Raw genomic sequence first — 12,764 nt, 5'->3', positions numbered from 1 at the left:
CAAACACACAAAGGTAACAATGTGAGGTGATGGATGGGTTAACTAACCTTTTTCTGGTAATCATTTCACAGTACATATGTATATCAAATCATCATATTATACACCTTAAACTTACATAATGTAATAAAGGAAAAAGAAGAAAAGTGTGTAAATATATATTGGTCTCTGTCCCTGCTTCCTGGCACAGAGCTCCTAAAACTCTTGTAATCTTCCTAAATGATAAAAGTGCTAAAAGCATCTTTTGTTCTAACATTTTGTCGTTGACCCTGGTTCGTGACACAGAGATTTAGGAATCCTTTGACATTTTCTTCATGATAGGAGTGTCTTTTGTTCCAATGAGGTGACTCTGGGTGGGTTTCTAAATAACTTCAGGATGGGGCAGGGGAGGTGCTGGTCACCAGAAAGACCAAGCCATGATTAGAAGTTTGGAACATTTAGACCACACCCCCCATCCTCTGAGAAGGCAAGAGGGGCTGGAGACTGAGCTAATGATCGATCATGCCTATGTGATGAACTCTCCATAAAAATCCCAAAATTGGGGTTTGGAGAGCTTATGGTTGGTGAACATATCCATGTATTGGGAGGGCGGCACACCCCAACTCCATGGGGACAGAAGCTCCTGCGCTTGGGACCCTCCTGACCCAGTTCCTACATATCTTCTCATCTGGCTATTCATCTTGTGTCCTTTATCATATCCTTTGTTACATAATAAACTGGTAGACCTAATTAAGTGTTTCCCTGAGTTTTGTGACCTCTTCTAGCAAATGATCAAATCCAAGAAGGCCAGTAGGGGGAACCTCTGATTTGTAGACAACTCAGACAGAATTGGTGGATAGCTTGGGGACCTATTATTTGCAAATGGCGTTTGAAGTGAGGGTCAGTCTTGTGGGACTGAACCCTTAACCCGTGGAGTCTGCCTAACTCCAGTTAGTGTCAGAACTGAATGGCATTGTAGGACGCCCAGCTGGTGTTGTAGAGAATTGCATATGTGGAAAACCCACACATTTGGTGTTGGAAGAGTGAGTGTGTCAATATTATGAGAGTAAAGGAGAAATACACAGGAGGAAGAGGGTAGTTTTTCCCTTATAGTTTCTCACTCATTTCATTTCGTTCTTTGCAAAGTCACTTTATCAGAGACGCCTTCCCCAAATCATCACTCCATCTAAACAGCACCACCGTTCTCATCATGCTAGCTCCTGCCTCAGTCTTCGTCATAGCCCTTCCTTCTACCAGCCATACCGTGTATTTGTTTGCTTGCTCGACCTTTCTCTGCCTTCTAGGATACAAGTTCCGTGGGATCCTGGACTTTGTTCTTCGCTCCATCCTCACTGCCTGCATTGGTGTCTTTCACATAGGAATGGCTTAATCAATATTTATTTGATGAAAGGTGAATAAATGAATGAATGAGAAATACTAACCCTTTACTATACTATGGGAACCCCTAACTGGTAAAATATTGTGAAGTGACATGTTATACAGCACTCTACACAAAACAGAAGAAAGCCACATATCTCACACGGAAGCTTAAGACCATTTTAACTACATAAATGAACACTTTCCTTTTAAAAAATTGTTCTTCTATGCCCAGCAAAGGAAAACCATCAACAAAATGAAAAGACAACATGTGGAATGGGAGAAAATATTGGCAAATGATGTGATTGACAAGGGGTTAATATCCAAAATATACAGACAGCTCAAATAACTCAATATCGAAAAAACAAACAACCCAATCAAAAAATGGGCAGAAGAGCTAAATAGACATTTTTGCAAAGAAGACATACAGATGGCTAACAGGCACATGAAAAGATGCTCAACATTGCTAATTATTAGAGAAATGCAAATCAAAACCACAATGAGGACTTCCCTGGTGGGGCAGTGGTTAAGAATCCGCCTGCCAATGCAGGGGACACGGGTTCGAGCCCTGGCCCAGGAAGATCCTACATGCCGCGGAGCAACTAAGCCTGTGGGCCATAACTACTGAGCCTGCGCTCTAGAGCCCACAAGCCACAACTACTGAGCCCGTGTGCCACAACCACTGAAGCCCGTGCACCTAGAGCCCGTGCTCTGCAACAAGAGAAGCCACTGCAATGAGAAGCCCGCACACCACAACGAAGAGTAGTCCCCGCTTACTGCAACTAGAGAAAGCCCGCGCAGCAACGAAGACCCAACGCAGCCAAAAATAAATAAGTAAGTAAGTAAATAAATAAATAAATAAACAAATTTATTTAAAAACAAAATAGGACAAGGAATACCTGTATACACTTTACCCAGATATGCCTTATAGTTAACACTTCACTCCATTTGCTTTATCTGTGTTCTATGTATCTATCTATCTATCCATCCATCTATCTATAATTAAAGGGTGAGTTTCATCCATTGTCGCTCTTTAACCCTAAATACTTCAGTGTGTATTTCCTAAGGATAAGGGTTTTTCTCCTCTAACATAACCACAGTTGTCAGCTTTATAAATTCATAAGATTACATTGATTTCAGAATGTCATCGATCATCCATATTCCAGCATGATCAACTGAGCCAAAAACGTCCTTTACGGCATTTTCCCCCTCCAGCACAGGATCCAGTCTAGGGTCGGGTACTACATTTGTTTGTCAGATCTCTTTACCCTCTCCGATCCCGGGACATTTTCATAGCCTTTGTCTTTTCTGACACTGACATTTTGAAGAAGGCAGTGTCTACCACCCCTGCGCCTAACACACACTTTTTCTCTTGTAACTGAACGTTCCTCATTCTGCACTTGTCTGATGTTTCTTGTGATTGGACGGAGGTTACGCATTCTCTGTTGGAACACGGCGAGGGGATGCGGTGTCCTCCTCGGGGCATCGCATCTGGAGACAGTGTCCCGCTATCCTCATCACCTGGTCAAGGTTTGCCCAACTTCTCCACCGTACCATTACTGTTGTTGTTTTGTCTTCCTTCCTCCTTTGCAGCGTATGTCTATGGGGAGACAGTTTAACATCATGCCAGTATGCTCCTCATCCAAATCTCCCCTCAGATTTAACATCCATTGATGATGCTTGCCTGATTCAATCTTTACCACGACAGTAGCCAAATGATCATTTTCCAACTCCAGCACCTCCTCAACATTTGCCAGTTGACCCTTGTCATTCTGGTTTTTTTTTTTTTTAATTGGGAAGGACTCATCAATTCTTCTCAGTACAACTTTCCACATATCCCAAAAGTCAGATAAATCTCTCAGCACCGTTTTTCCCCCTGTGGACATTCCATCTGGAGCTCTTCGTCCTCTCCTCCACTTCAGACTCGTGGTCCCCTGGCTGCTGCGCAGCTGCCTTCCTGAGATTTTCACTTCTTATCATCTAAGGAATTTCATGGCCTTTTTTCTGTGTTGGATCCTGTTTCCTGAGTCCTGTGCCTTCCTCTTTCTTAGTTTCCTTTTATGTTTTGAAGAGAAGAGACATTCTTCTCTAGCTTTCTGAGAAAAGGTAGGCAACAAGTTAATTTTTTTTGAGCATATGTGTGTCTAAAAATATCTTTACTTATTCATTCACTTTACTGATAATTTGGGTATTGAATTCTAGGTTAGAAGTTATTTTCCCTTGGAATCTTTAGTGTCTTTTAGCTTCTGTTGCGGCACGGAGGAAGTCCAAATGCAGTCTGATTCCTGATACTTTTTTTTTTTTTTTTTTTTTTTTTTGCGGTACGCGGGCCTCTCACCGCTGTGGCCTCTCCCGCCGCGCAGCACAGGCTCCGGACGCGCAGGCTCAGTGGCCATGGCTCACGGGCCCAGCCGCTCCGAGAGGCACGTGGGATTTTCCCAGACCGGGGCACGAACCCGCGTCCCCTGCATCGGCAGGCGGACTCCCAACCACTGCGCCACCAGGGAAGCCCCCTGATACTTTTGATGTAACCTGATACTTTGTATGTAACATACTTTTTTGGTTGGCATTCTGAATACTTTCATTTAAAGTATTTCCTCTACCTCTTATGGTATAAAATTTCTCAGTGTAGCTCCTTTTTAATTCATCATTCTGAGGCCTGGGGTGGGACCTTTCAATATGAAGATGTATGTCTTTCAGGTCTGAAGAGTTTTTTTGTGTTTTCTCTGTATTAATTTCTTCCAGGTGTTTTCTTATTCTCTCTTTCTGGAATACCTATTTGTCAGATGTTGGACTTGAACTGATGCTTTAATTTTCATATTGTTTCTCTTTTATTATCCATCTCTTCGACCAACTTTCTGAGACATTTTTTTTAACCTTATCTTCCAAACTTATTAGTGAAATTTTTATGTTAGGTATCATATTTTAAATTTCTAAGTGCTTTTTTTTTTTTTACATCTTCATTGGAGTATAATTGCTTTACAATGGTGTGTTAGTTTCTGCTTTATAACAAAGTGAATCAGTTATACATATAGATATGTTCCCTTATCTCTTCCCTCTTGTGTCTCCCTCCCTCCCACCCTCCCTTTCCCACCCCTCCAGGTGGTCACAAAGCACCGATCTGATCTCCCTGTGCTGTGCGGCTGCTTCCCACCAGCTATCTACCTTACGTTTGGTAGTGTATATATGTCCATGCCTCTCTCTCGCTTTGTCACAGCTTACCCTTCCCCCTCCCCATATCCTCAAGTCCATTCTCTAGTAGGTCTGTGTCTTTATTCCTGTCTTACCCCTAGGTTCTTCATGACATTTTTTTTTCTTAAATTCCATATATATGTGTTAGCATATGGTATTTGTCTTTCTCTTTCTGACTTACTTCACTCTGTAGGACAGACTCTAGGTCTATCCACCTCATTACAAATTGCTCGATTTCGTTTCTTTTTATGGCTGAGTAATATTCCATTGTATATATGTGCCACATCTTCTTTATCCATTCCTCCGATGATGGACACTTAGGTTGTTTCCATCTCCGGGCTATTGTAAATAGAACTGCAATGAAGATTTTGGTACATGACTCCTTTTGAATTATGGTTTTCTCAGGGTATATGCCCAGTAGTGGGATTGCTGGGTCATATGGTAGTTCTATTTGTAGTTTTTTAAGGAAGCTCCATACTGTTCTCCATAGTGGCTGTATCCATTTACATTCCCACTAACAGTGCAAAAGGGTTCCCTTTTCTCCACACCCTCTCCAGCATTTGTTGTTTGTAGATTTTCTGATGATGCCCATTCTAACTGGTGTGAGGTGATACCTCATTGTAGTTTTTTTTTTTTTTTTTCGGTATGCAGGCTTCTCACTGCTGTGGCCTTTCCCGTTGCGGAGCACAGGCTCCGGACGCGCAGGCTCAGCAGCCATGGCTCACGGGCCCAGCCGCTCCGCGGCATGTGGGATCTTCCCGGACCGGGGCACAAACCCGTGTCCCCTGCATTGGCAGGCGGACTCTCAACCACTGCGCCACCAGGGAAGCCCTCATTGTAGTTTTGATTTTCAGTTCTCTAATAATTAGTGATGTTGAGCAGTTTTTCATGTGCTTCTTGGCCTTCTGTATGTCTTCTTTGGAGAAATGTCTGCTTAGGGGGCTTCCCTGGTGGTGCAGTGGTTGAGAGTCTGCCTGCCGATGCAGGGTACACGGGTTTGTGCCCCGGTCCGGGAAGATCCCACATGCCGCAGAGCGGCTGGGCCCGTGGGCCATGGCTGCTGAGCCTGTGTGTCCGGAGCCTGTGCTCCACAACGGGAGAGGCCACAACAGTGAGAGGCCCGCGTACCGCAAAAAAAAAAAAAAAAAAAAAAAAAGAAATGTCTGCTTAGGTCTTCTGCCCATTTTTGGATTGGGTTGTTTGGTTTTTTAATACTGAGCTGCATGAGCTGTTTATATATTTTGGAGATTAATCCTTTGTCTGACGATTCATTTGCAAATATTTTCTCCCATTCTGAGGGTTGTCTTTTCGTCTTGTTTATGGTTTCCTTTGCTGTGCAAAAGATTTAAGTTTCATTAGGTCCTATTTGTTTATTTTTGTTTTTATTTCCATTACTCTAGGAGGTGGGTCAAAAAAGATCTTGCTGGGATTTATGTCAAAGAGTGTTCTTCCTATGTTTTCCTCTAAGAGTTTTATAGTGTCTGGTCTTACATTTAGGTCTCTAATCCATTTTGAGTTTATTTTTGTGTATAGTGTTAGGGAGCATTCTAATTTCATTCTTTTACATGTAGCTGTCCAGTTTTCCCAGCACCACTTATTGAAGAGACTGTCTTTTCTCCATTATATATCCTTGCTTCCTTTGTCATAGATTAGTTGACCATAGGTGTGTGGGTTTATCTCTGGGCTTTCTATTCTGTTCCATTGATCTATATTTCTTTTTTTGTGCCAGTACCATATTGTCTTGATTACTGTAGCTTTGTAGTATGGTCTGAAGTCAGGGAGTCTGATTCCTCCAGCTCCGTTTTTTTCCCTCAAGACTGCTTTGGCTATTCGGGGTCTTTTGTATCTCCATACAAATTTTAAGATTTTTTAAATTTTCTAGTTCTGTAAAAAAATGCCATTGGTAATTTGATAGGGATTGTATTGAATCTGTAGATTGCTTTGGGTAGTATAGTCATTTTCACAATATTGATTCTTCCAATCCAAGAACATGGTATATCTCTCCATCTGCTGGTATCATCTTTAATTTCTTTCATCAGTGTCTTATAGTTTTCTGCATACAGGTCTTTTGTCTCCCTAGGTAGGTTTATTCCTGGGTATTTTATTCTTTTTGTTGCAATGGTAAATGGGAGTGTTTTCTTAATTTCTCTTTCACATTTTTCATCATTAGTGTATAGGAATGCAAGAGATTTCTGTGCATTAATTTTGTATCCTGTAACTTTACCAGATTCATTGATTAGCTCTAGCAGTTTTCTGGTGGCATCTTTAGGATTCTCTATGTATAGTATCATGTCATCTGCAAACAGTGACAGTTTTACTTCTTCTTTTCCAATTTGTATTCCCTTTATTTCTTTTTCTTCTCTGATGGCCGTGGCTAGGACTTCCAAATCTATGTTGAATAATAGTGGTGAGAGTGGACATCCTTGTCTTGTTCCTGAACTTAGAGGAAATGCTTTCAGTTTTTCACCACTGAGAATGATGTTTGCTGTGGGTTTGTCGTATATGGCCTTTATTTTGTTGAAGTAGGCTCCCTCTGTGCCCACTTTCTGGAGAGTTTTTATCATAAATGGGTGTTGAATTTTGTCAAAAGCTTTTTCTGCATCTATTGAAATGATCATATGGTTTTTCTTCTTCAATTTATTAATATGGTGTATCACATTGATTGATTTGCGTATATTGAAGAATTCTTGCATCTCTGGGATAAATCCCACTTGATCATGGTGTATGATCCTTTTAATGTGTTGTTGGATTCTGTTTGCCAGTATTTTGTTGAGGATTTTTGCATCTATATTTATATACTTATTTTAATATGTATGCTTTTTGGTTTTATTAAAGTTAAACCTTTTTTCCTATTTATTATCTTTCTCCTTTTGTGAAATATCCACTCACTTCATTTGTCTATATTTCCTGAGTTGTTAGAAGTTTTTATATATGAATTCTCTTCACCATACATGTCAATAATATTTCCCCCTTTTTCTTGTTTATTTTCTCCTTCCAGAAGCTAAAAAAGTTGAATGTAGGTAGCTACAGTTATCCATCTTTTACTTCATGATTACTTTATCAGCTTTTATAGTTAGAAAGCTTTTTTCTGCGTTCTGAGGTCGGATATTCTTCTGCATATGTTTTTTACTTTGTTTTATGTGTATCTGCGTATATTTAACATTTCGCCCTTGAATTCAGCTGTAATTTATTTCAGTGCATATTTTGATAAGGAATATAACCCCAAACAGTAACTGTCCCAGCACCATTTGGAAGCCAACATTCCTTTCTTTACCAAATGCATTGGGGGTGGGGGGGCGGGGGGTGTTCCCGGGAGGAGTGAGCAGTCAGCCCAGCAGGAAGTGACTCGCCCGGGGCTTTGCTGCTCACATGGAGGTCCGCGCGGCTAGAAGGGCGCCGGGGCAACAGCTGGAAAACGCAGAGACTGATTTTGTTGGAGTTTTCCGCAATCAGCTCGGAGTCGCGATGACAACTTTTTAATCTTGCTTTGCTCGGTGCTGTAAGACGTCCCGAGCGCATGTCGCCACGCAGCGTCTCCCGACGCGAGCGCCTGGGAGTCCTGCAGACCCGGGGGCGGGGGTGGGGGTGGGGAGTGCGGGGAGGTGGGCGTGTGGAGCCAGGACGGAGACTGGGATGTGTGCGGGGCGGTGACTGGCGTGTGCCGGGCGGGAGCGGGCGCGGCCTGGGCCGGCGGGCTCCTCGGCCTGCGATCCAGGCCGCGCTCTGACGACCGGCCTTATTAGGATGCAGGGGAACGGTCCTCTCCCGCAGCAGCCTAGGGGCACTGAGCGGCGCCGAGCGGTCCTGCCGCCCCTCGTCGGGCTCGGGCTGCCGGGCTGGGAGCGCTGAGGGCGGCGCCACGAGGCCGGGCGAGCTCGCCGGCCGCCAGGGGGCAGCAGAGAGCCCGGCAGCGCAGGGTCCGCGGAAGCCAAGCGGAGGGAGCGGCGGCACGGAGGTCAGGTTCGCGCTGTTAGCTTGCTTTTGCGGCTCTCGACAAACGGCTCTGCTCCCCCTCCGACTTGACTTGCGACTCCTCTTCCTGTGCCCGGCAGCGGCCCGGCACATTTTCGGTCGGACCTTCTTCCGAGGGCCCTTCCGCGCGTTCACGCAGTTATGGCCCGGGGCAGAGCGGCCCGGACCTTTTCCCCAGCGTTCTCTGCGCGGTCGTGCCGGAGCGCTCTTCTCCGCGTTCAGCCCACCCCAGCCAGGCGCGCTCTCCCGCCTGGACCTCCTTCCCAGCGTCCTCTGCGCGGCTGTGCGCGAGCGCTCTTGCCCGCGTTCAGTCGGGACGGAGCTTCGTGCGCCCTGCGTGGCGGAGGTTCGTGAGTGGGGTCTCCGCCGGGTGGGGAGCTCGTCTTGGGAGTCCCGGCCCAATGGTCCTAGGCCCAGCAGCGTGTGCTGAACCGCGAGGGCGCTGGGGCCCGAGGGCGCCGGGACGGGCGGGGCGGGGACTGGGCCGCGGGGTATTTGGTGCCCGCGGGCGGGGATGTCCGCGGCTGGGCCGCCGGGCGGGAGAGGCTACGGCGGGGACGGAGTTAACCGTTTAGGAGGGATTTGACAGGTGAGCGCGTCTTCAGCCTTTCTAGACCTTTCTTTAAAAATTGAGAGAGAATTCACATACGACTAAATTCATCCTTCTAAAGAGACCAGTTGAGTGGTTTTTAGTCAGGGGATTGGGCCGCCATCACCGCTGTCCAATTGCAGAGCGTTTCATCGCCCCGGAAGGAAATCCCGAGCTCGTAGCAGACGCTTCTCCTGTCCCGCTCCCCAGCCCCACCGGGCCGCTTTCTGTCTCTGAGTTTGCGGGGCCAGGATAGTTCACCTCAGTGCAGTCAGACGGCGTTCGTCCTCTCGTGGGCGGCTCCTTGCGCGCTGCCTAGGTCCTCGGGGTTCGTCCGCAGTAGCAGTGGTCGGCACTCGCCCCTTTTTACGGCCGAATGGTACTAGTTCAGCGTAGGGAGAGACCATGTTGTGTTTCTCCGTCAGTCGATGGGCATTTGGGTTTTTGCACCTTTTGGCTTCCGAGACCTTTTGAGGTCTGTTCCTCCACGGAACTCAGAGTCGGAGGCACAGTCAACTTAAAACCCTTCTCCCAACATTGAACTCTGGGATCGGACCAGGTCGTGTCCAGTGGCGTCGGGTCAGCTGTCTTGCAGGAAAGTTTGCCAGGGTTTCTGTCCTCGGCTCAGCACTTGCTCGGCCGTCGGCTGTGGTGGTCACAGGCAGAGAAGCGTCGGTGTGCGGGTGTCATCAGCGATGCCGCCAAGACCTGTTGGCGCGTGATAGGAACCTGGTGGACTCGGAGGTGAGCGCATGAAGGTGGCTGAGAGCTGTGGGAGAGAGACGTCTGACCTCCGAGCACGCCCAGTTCATCTCCGTTATTTGCGGATGCACGGCCCGGCTAACACTCCTCGGGAGCCTCCAAGTAGATAGCAGGGCCAACGCGCCCGTCCCCAGCTCAGGTCCAGCAAGGCGTCCCCCTGCCTTCTTGTCTCCGCTCACACTGTAAACCTGCGTCCTTGTTGTGGCATGTTTAGTGCCACAGTTTTATGCTTTTCGTTAGTGATTCCACGTTCTTTAACGCATTTTTTAAATATTGAATGAGGGATTCTTTAAATTCTATAGTTCTTTACAACGTTCAGAAGTTCCACTGCCCCGCTCTCGCCCCTCCCTTCTTCCCTCTCCCCACTGGCAACCACTGGTTTGTTCTCTGTATTTGTAAGTCTGCTTCTTTTTTGTTTGGTTCACTAGTTTGTTGTGTTTTTTAGATTCCACATATAAGTGATATCATGCAGTATCTGTCTTTGTCTCTCTGACTTATTTCACTTAGCACAGTGCCCTCCAAGTCCATCCATGTTGCTGTGATTTCACGGTTTAGAATGTTCTCCAAGCTTAGTGCTGAAGTGCTGTGTGGTGTTCCGAAGTGCAGGGTGGCTGTGATGTGCCTTACAGAGACGCGCACGGCAAGCTTCTCTTAGATGAGCTTTGTTCGGGCCTGAGTTATGTGCTGTTGGCTGTGATTTCAGTAGTTATGCATCAACAATACATACGAAATAGGGTGCCTTTAATAGACAGAAGCAGGCAAAGCAAGCTTTTGTACTGACTGGTCGATGAAACTGTAGTGACTGGGGGCTCGCAGGAACCTAGGCCTGTATTTCTGCTAAGAGCAGTGGCTCGGTATTGGATTATTGAGTGTTCATGGTAACTGTAGAACATGAGTATCATGAATAGTGAGAATGGACTATGTAACCAATTTAGTTATTCAAGGGCAGAAAGCCTAGTGGGGATATTGATTCAACTTCTGTGACTTTTAACATTTGTCCACTCAGGGTATTCATTTATTTTATTTATTTATTTATTTATTTATTTACTTACTTTTTTTTTGCGGTACGCAGGCCTCTCACTGTTGTGGCCTCTCCTGCTGCGGAGCACAGGCTCCGGACGCGCAGGCTCAGCGGCCATGGCTCACGGGCCCAGCCGCTCCGCGGCATGTGGGATCTTCCCGGACCGGGGCACGAACCCACGTCCCCTGCATTGGCAGGCAGACTCTCAACCACTGCGCCACCAGGGCAGCTCCTCAAGGTATTCATTTTTAATAACGTTCTGGCAGTTTTGAAGCGAAGAGGAGCTAAAATAAAGCTAAAATGCTCTTTATTCTGCAAGCTAGGTAGGGACTCTGCTCAGTCCTGGAGATTCGGTAGTTAGTATACGGCCCCGCTGTTCTCCAGCAGCGGAGTGTGGGTTATGGTGTGCTGTGATAAATGTCTAAATGCTATGGGAACATAGGGTTAATTCTGTTGAGAGTGTAGTGAGGTGTGTAAGGCTTCAAGGAAGAGATGACATTTTGAGATCTGTTTCCTTCTTTTTACTTAAATAATTCTTTTTCTACTCTTGCTAAATTTTGAAAGAAGTATTACGAACATGAGAGTAGCACGTACATAAATGAAAATAAAGAATTTTGATACCCAGTCCTGTTCTTCTTGATCTGCACAGTCAGAACTTCACCGGTCACTGAGCTTGGTCACTTCTGCCTGTGATGCAAATCCAGAGTCCACCCTCTCTCTCCGTGGCTGTTTTCTTGGTTGAGCCTCTGTCATTTCCTCTCTGGACTGTTGTAACGTAGACTCCAGCTGCTCTCTCCATCAGTTATTCGCTGCTGACACAGACCTTTAATTCTCAGCCTAAAATTTCCATTGCTGTCCCACGTTTACAAACTAAAGTTTTAAGCTTTTAAAGGTGGCTTATTTAACCCTTCATGATAATGCCCTGCCCTGTCTTTAATAAAGACGAGGTCAGACAAAAGAGGAAACTATCCTTATGTAGCGTGCCTTCTTTCCTCTTTACTCCTTCCTTCCTTTTTCCCTCCCTCCACATATAATTAGAAATGCTTTTAGGTGATAAGGAAATAGATGAGAATAAAAAAACATTTTTGCCAATCTTCTTAATATCTTGAATTCATCAATTTCGTGCTTACAGCCACTATCTTAGCTAAGGCTCTTACCCCTCACCCCCCCCAAAAGTCTTTTTTTTTTTTGGTCATATGTTTTTATTTCTTTGGAAAAACACCTATCAGAAGAATTCTTGGGTCATATGGCAAATGCATGTTTAATTTCTAAAGAAATTGTCAGATTTGTTTCAAAAATGATAAAACCATAAAGCTTCTAGAAGAAAATATGGAAGAATATCGTCATGATCTGGAGGTGTGCAAAGGTTTCTTAGACAAGACTTAGAAAGCAATAACCACTGGGGAAAAAAAAAAGATAAATTGGATTACATCAAAATTGAAAACTTCTCATTTAAGGTAACTAAGAAAATGAATAGACAAGCTCTGACACCTGTTTGACAAGGAACTGATATCCAAGGTATATAAAGAACCATTAGGGTTCAAGGCCTGAGACTAATCCTCTGTGGCCTGCTGCTCTAAACTCTGGAATGCTGGCTTCATCTTCAAGACATTCTTTTTTCATGAAGGGTACCATGTGTTTATAGCTGAGTAGTTTTATCAGCCTGTTTCCTGCCAACAGTGTATGAGCATTCTGGTTACTTCACATCCTTGCCAACTTTTAGTGTTGTCAGTCTTTATTTTTAGCCATTCTAGTGGGTGTAGAGTGGTATGTCATTATGGTTGGTTTTAATTTTAGTCCTTGATTACTAATGATGTTGAGCACTTTTTCCTGTGTTTATTGACATTTTTATATCTTCCTTTGTGAAATGCCTGC

At 45.1% G+C, this 12,764-nt stretch overlaps 1 protein-coding gene across 13 annotated transcripts in view; it reads left to right on the top strand.

Annotated features, from left to right (window-relative positions):
* The window catches only part of RAD52 (RAD52 homolog, DNA repair protein), a 56,535-nt gene that overhangs the window by 17,438 nt on the left and 26,333 nt on the right, over positions 1 to 12,764 (top strand). For 4 of the 13 annotated variants that reach the window (XM_082635275.1, XM_082635274.1, XM_082635289.1 and 1 more), the window contains exon 1: positions 8,567 to 8,863. The exons of 1 other annotated variant lie outside the window; for it this stretch is intronic. The gene's annotated coding sequence lies outside the window, so the exon portion shown is untranslated. Of the gene's footprint in view, positions 1 to 2,090; positions 2,188 to 7,911; positions 8,065 to 8,177; positions 8,506 to 8,566; positions 8,864 to 9,145; positions 11,128 to 12,764 lie in introns of those variants that run through there. 8 more of the 13 variants (XM_082635276.1, XM_082635273.1, XM_082635284.1 and 5 more) reach the window with 6 other exon arrangements.

Source organism: Mesoplodon mirus, assembly GCF_964341445.2.
Source record: "Mesoplodon mirus genome assembly, chromosome: 11".
Taxonomy (NCBI): domain Eukaryota; kingdom Metazoa; phylum Chordata; class Mammalia; order Artiodactyla; family Ziphiidae; genus Mesoplodon; species Mesoplodon mirus.
This window is presented reverse-complemented; position numbering and strand designations above follow the sequence as displayed.